This window comes from Tupaia chinensis, unplaced genomic scaffold (genome assembly GCF_000334495.1).
Source record: "Tupaia chinensis unplaced genomic scaffold, TupChi_1.0 Scaffold000197_1, whole genome shotgun sequence".
Taxonomy (NCBI): Eukaryota; Metazoa; Chordata; class Mammalia; order Scandentia; family Tupaiidae; genus Tupaia; species Tupaia belangeri.
In genome coordinates this window covers 2493600-2499760 of record NW_006159672.1, presented here as the reverse complement: position 1 = coordinate 2499760, position 6161 = coordinate 2493600, and positions in this window count along the sequence as shown.

The window sequence follows — 6161 nt, the reverse complement described above, 5'->3', positions numbered from 1 at the left end:
GCCTGCTGAAACTTTATATGGCAAGGACAATAGTGCTATTGGACCCATTTCCACAGAATGTGAGCACTGGAGTAAGCCTTTAAGATTTCACTGCTCTTTAGTTTAAAGCTGTTATTGTGCTATTCTTGATTCGTTCAAACTGGGAACCAAGCAATATCCCCAACTGAAGTTTTCATTTATAATTTGTCCATTTCCTACAAGGATTATTCTGATGTGACCTGTCGCAAAAGGTGGAATCTGAAAAGCAGAAGTTGGGGTTTCTAACTCATACCGAGGTAATCCAGCATCTTGTCCAGGTGTGGGAGAGTCTCCTTTCTCCCTTGGGTTGTTAGGGGCAATGGGAAGGAAGAATGTTCTTTATGAAAGAGGTTCTTCTCAGGAGCTCTGAAACAGGACCCAGACAAGAAATCCCTGGGCACCTCCCATGACCTCTAGCTCCTGTCCTTACTGAGACGCATCATCTGAACTCTGGAAGCAAGGGTCTGGAACCCCCGGAAGAACTATCAGGTTATCTCTTCATGCACATATTTCAGCAATTACATTGAGTAACAAAACCCCTGTAACAAGAGGGACCAATGGCTCTTCCCTCCTTCCTGTGCCCTCTAGTCAGCCCTAACCCCAACAAAGGCAGGAATCTACCTTCTGGCCACCAGCCCAAGAAAGCTATCTTTGGGGGTCACCCTACTGCTCCAGATTCACTTGTACCAGTTATAACGTGCATTTTGTGTGAAATTTTTTATTCAGGGTAACTGGTGTGACACTGAGTCTGCTTTTTCCCCGCTCCCTTTCTTTTTCCCTGTTTTCCCTGGTTTATTCTCTGTCTAGTTGTTTCTGGCTATGGCATAGCCCACCCACGTGCAGGTGTAGAGATGGGTGAATAAAAGTCAGAGACAATTCAAGGTAATTGTGTTGAAACCTTTGTAGAACATCTGCAAATGGGCTGCATTTGTAAAATATATCAGTATATGATTTTAGAATCAATAGCTCAAACTTTTATCTTTTTATTTATTTTCAGGAAGATAAGGGGGGGAGATATACAAAAATTCATCTGAGTAATAAATGTTTTTGAATTACAGAAATGTTAGCACCATTTAATGTCAAATGGGGAATAGTGCATGCACATAAACATTTAAAATAATGCCAGTAAAAATTATAGTGACTCATTGCATAGACCACCCTGTATCAGCAATCATCAGCTGATTTTGAGCAGCTATTTCTGGATCGACATTGCGCTTTATTTAATGCATCGACTTCAACATACTGTTGTCATTAAAGTTACTAATAAATGCGATTTAATTTTTAATGCAGTAAATTGTTTATTGTACAGATGTCGTGTTCTTCTTTGGAGGAAGTCGGAGGGTCATTTCTTATACAAAGCACCTTCCACTTACAGAAAAGCCAGACTTATAGCTTTAGCTGTATTTCTTGTGTCTGTGTCCTCATTCCCTGAGTGTGAAAACTTTATTGCTCATTATCTACTGGGCTGTGATGAAGTGACAGATGATTTATTGGGAGCCAAAAACTGTGTTTCAACAGTGAACATTTTTATCCTTTTGTATTGCAGTCCTGCCAGCCTTCTCTGACTGCCGAGGCAACAAATAAAGAAAACTCGATGCTGGAGGGGCCGGCCCTCTCACTCATAAAGGTCCACGTTTCAGATCACACTCTGTTCCTAATTTGATTCAATTCCCTTTTGTTGCTTAAAAATTCAATTTGTTTAATTGAGCTGTTTGACAGTAAAATCTGAATTCCATGCATTTTAACCATTCATATTAAATTTTCCTCTGTATAGTACTTTTATTAATGTACTTTATAGGCAGAGGCTTAATTTAAATTTGGTGACCTCACAAGCTTATAAAAAACCCGAATTCTTGTTTTTTTTTTTTTTTTCTCAAACGTAAATTAAAATGAATAAATGCAAACCAATGGCACCGTTGTGCTTTCTTCATTGAGTTTAATGAGTCAAGGAAAGGAACCCGGGGTATGGGAATATGAAGTGTGAAGGTTTGTATGTGTATGTGGGTTTAGTGTATTTTCATATTTTAAAAGATGACCTAATATCGGAGCAGAAGGGAAATATAAATGCCCTGCCTTCAACAGTTAGAAAAGCAAGTCTCTATCTTCCATTAAAAAGGTAGGTGAGGCGCTGTATAATGGAATATACAATGTCTGCTTTTTACAGGGTTGCAAATTGATTGACATTTAAATAGCTGAACATCTTTTCCTTTAGGATTAATAAGGTATACAGAAACCAACATAAGATTTTTGAGGTTTACTAAACTTTAATCTGTAAAATTTAATAGCAATAGCCGAGTCATTATGTGTATGTAGAATGCCGTGTGACTTTCCAAACACTTTTAAGCAATGAATTATGTTACAGGAATGGGTTGGCTGTGTATCATTATGTCCAGGTAAATGCCAGGATGATGACATAATTGGTAGTTGGGAGTAAAATACAACCCCTGTAAAATGTTACTAAGGTAAATGTGGAAGGATTGTAATTCATTCTACATAAACATGACTTCTAGGTATTTATCATTTTATGAAATACAGACTAACTTGATCTCACTAGGCATTGTTTTTCTCTTGCCTTTGTTATTTCATTCAGCAGTATAACCATGTCCTGGTTTCAAAATTGCTAATTCCTTTTTATTCAACCATTTTTTCAGGGTACCCCAGTGAATTTTAAGACTCCTTTCATGCACTAGGGACTAAGTATTCTGTAAATGCTAAATCCTAAAAACTGGCCTTAATAAGAATGATAGTCCACCAATTTCAGACAATGATAAATTTATGACTTTGGATTAAAGGTCAGATGGCTATTTCAGACATTAAAACAGCCCAATTTCATAATACCCAGCACCTTAAGGAAAGACATTTTTGCACACGGGTGCCTGTTAGTTCCTACTAAAGACATACAGTAATAGTTTGGAAGTCAAGAAGCCCATTTCCTACCTGTGCAGTGTGCTTTCCCTTCGCCCTAGGCGACTGTTTAACTTTTAACCCTCTTGTTCACACAGCGTACATGCATAAAAGTACAATGTACCACATAAGGAAGCAGGTCTTGCAACATTTGTTTTATGCTGTTTGCTATAAGACACATTACTCATGTTTTCAGACATTTTCTGCTGTCCCAAAATAAGGAGTCATTTTCTCTAAATGGCCCTGTTTGCTTTAAATTCGTTTGGTTTCATGTTATCTTGGCCCTTCCAACATCAACAAAGCATCTAACTAAGAGAAAGTGTCTGGCATAAAAATGCCATTGAAAAAGCCTTTTGTTTGCCCATTCTTTTGGGGTGTTTGATTTTATAGTATTTCATCAAGCCTCTACTCTGTGTACCAGCCACTCTCGTGTCATGTCTGGGATGAACTGCTTTATAACTATGAGGCATCTCTCTCCCTCCTAACAATCTTGAGCTGTTGCCTATGATAAATTATCCCAACCATCACTTGGTGTTTCCTCTCTCCTGCTCTCAGGCCCAGCAGCATTCTAGAGCAGTAGACAGAGAAGACAACTGATATGACAACTCTGCAGCATATGGCAAACCCTTAGATACCTTGGCTAATTAGTGATACTAGAAAAAAAAAAAACGATATTGTCAGGAATCAGCCCTCTTTCCACTAATGGGGTTCATGATTCAAAGCTTGGGGTAACCACTTCATGAAGTTTAAAAATCAGTGGGGAGAGACTGGCAGGTGACATGATGGCTAAGGGCACTGGACTCTGTCCCAGACCTGGTGGCTTGCTTTCTCACTTCTGCTCTCTCTCTCTCTTGCTCTATCCCTCTCTGTTCAAATCAAAATAAACTAAATAAAATTAAATAAAAAATAATTCTTAAAAAAATCAATGGAAAAATAGAGGCAGATGAGAAATTCCATAAAATCAAAACACAACTATGGCTCCTGCAGGTGAATAGGAGAAATACTTTAAGATGATATTTGTCCTGGAAGCCATGATCCTCAGAAGCAATAGAAAAATATAAACTTGCTTAACCTTGTTTACTCTGCATTTTCTTTTTTGTTTATTTTTATTCATTTATTTCTAGTTCTTAGGTTTTCCACAAAAAGGTACTATCCCAATTTGTACAGTAATAAAGAAAGATTTAGTGGATGAGATTTGCTACATGAACATGCCCAAATTGATATGGTTACTCTCTTTTCATTTTATCTAGAATGTAGAGAGTGGGGAACTGAGAATTCTACAAGGAAAGAGCTCCTGTTTTCTAAAAGATCTCTGTGGTCTTTAGTTGAAAAACCAAACAAAGAAACAAACAGCTATCTGGGGATATAGGTGAAATACGTTATTTAAATAAAAGTAAAATGACCTTACTCTAGTAATTTTATTTAATAAAATTCAAGATAGAATAGTTTCTTTCTAAGTTTGCTTTGATCTAAACAATGTTTTTGTTTTTTGGAGAGGTTTTTGCTATAGGGTGCGTGTGCTCGCCAGACAGAGACAGAGAGACAGAAAGTGAGAAATCACCCCCCAACAATCCCTTCTCCTCCATTCTCCTCTCAGGATCTTGGGCATTCACGCACACACACCCAGTGTGGGTTTTTTAAGCCACTGGGTCCGGGACTTGAACCGCAGTCGACTACATGGGAGTCCAGCGGCATAGCCATTACGCTAACTGCTGGTCCCTAAACAATAAGTTTTGAGGTCCTAGTGCATAGCAAAGGAGATTAAAGATATAAAGATGAAGATTATATAGATAGATAAAAGAAGTTTAAAAGATATTTTCTAAAGTTCCTTATTGTTCTCTCCCTAGAACCTTCACAGTAGCAAAATCAAGAGAATGTTAAAGTGTCAACAGTTGGGAGTTGTTTCTTGTCTGGAAAATAGATGATTAACTGTAGAAGAGAGATGACTCTTTTCAATCCTTTTGCCTGCCTACTGGCAAATGAACAGGAGAGAAGCACTTGAAGAGTGGAGCCCTCTGCAAATTGAACAATGGAAAGTTGAGTCTAGCATTGTAAGGTCCTCAATGAGATCAGAAACCTATAGAAACTGCACAGAACTTGTTTCTATAATGATCTGAATTACTATTTTTCCTGTTGTTTTTCATTTTTTCTATCTCCCATTCCAAAAATAAGTTTAGGGACAAAGTTGTGTTTTTATTTTTGTTATTCTCCATAGTATTAGCTAAATGCTCTTAATGTTATTAGCAGAGTGGTGAAGTACCCTGACTTTTAATCCAGATAACGCAAAATCTATATTAAGATAAAGCAGTCAAGAAAAAGATAAAGGGGTCAGCTGGTAAAGCTGGTGTTGAAATGTAACATAATTTCTGAATTGTTGATTGCTGTTTATTTAGACAAGGCACAGTGCTGGGAGCTAAAAAACCAACTGTATCAAATGGCCCAGTGACAGCCCTGTTGTACGTGGGTATAAACTGTGGCAGCTCAGGCGAAGCTGAGGATGATGATTCCTGGGGTGAGAAGGGAAGGCAATGTGTGTGATGTGTAAGTTGGGCAAATAATCTTTGTGCCTAAAAAGAAACCCAATTCATAATTAAAAGTGAGGCCCCCCTGGGTTTGTAAGCACACACTTTGGAGCCAGCAAGGCCCACATTCAAATACCAGCTTTGCAGTTTTCTAGCTGTGTGCCATTTGTTCTAAGTTTTCCTCTTCTGAGAATGAGACATAAAACTCAAACTGTCTTCACAGGGTTATAGTGAGGACTGCATGGCATAGTGAAGTATATTACTTAGCTTTACATGTAAATGCACACCACACTGAAGATGCCATCTATAACTCTCCTTTATTAGAGAGGGTACTGGTAACAAAGTGGACCATCCATCCATCATTAGAAACTGTTTTTTCTACAATGCTACAGGTGGCCTGAGTACTGCAAGAAAAGGGTCAGGCATAAAACGTCAAAAGCTGCTGCTGAACTCTAGAGAGCAGATTCCCTCACCTTTTTATTTTTCAAGATAAATGATTTTATTTTATTTTAATTTGCCAGAGGGTGTATGTGCTCACCCAAGACAGAGAGAGAAAAGGAAAGTGAGAAAGCACCCTCAACGGAAGATGATCATGCTGCAATTCCTTCTGCACCATTTCTCTCTCCTTTCAGGATTTTGGACATGTACAAATGCCCTGCATATTTTTCAAGTTGTCGGGTTAAGGACTCAAACTATACAGTCAGCCATGCTGGCTCC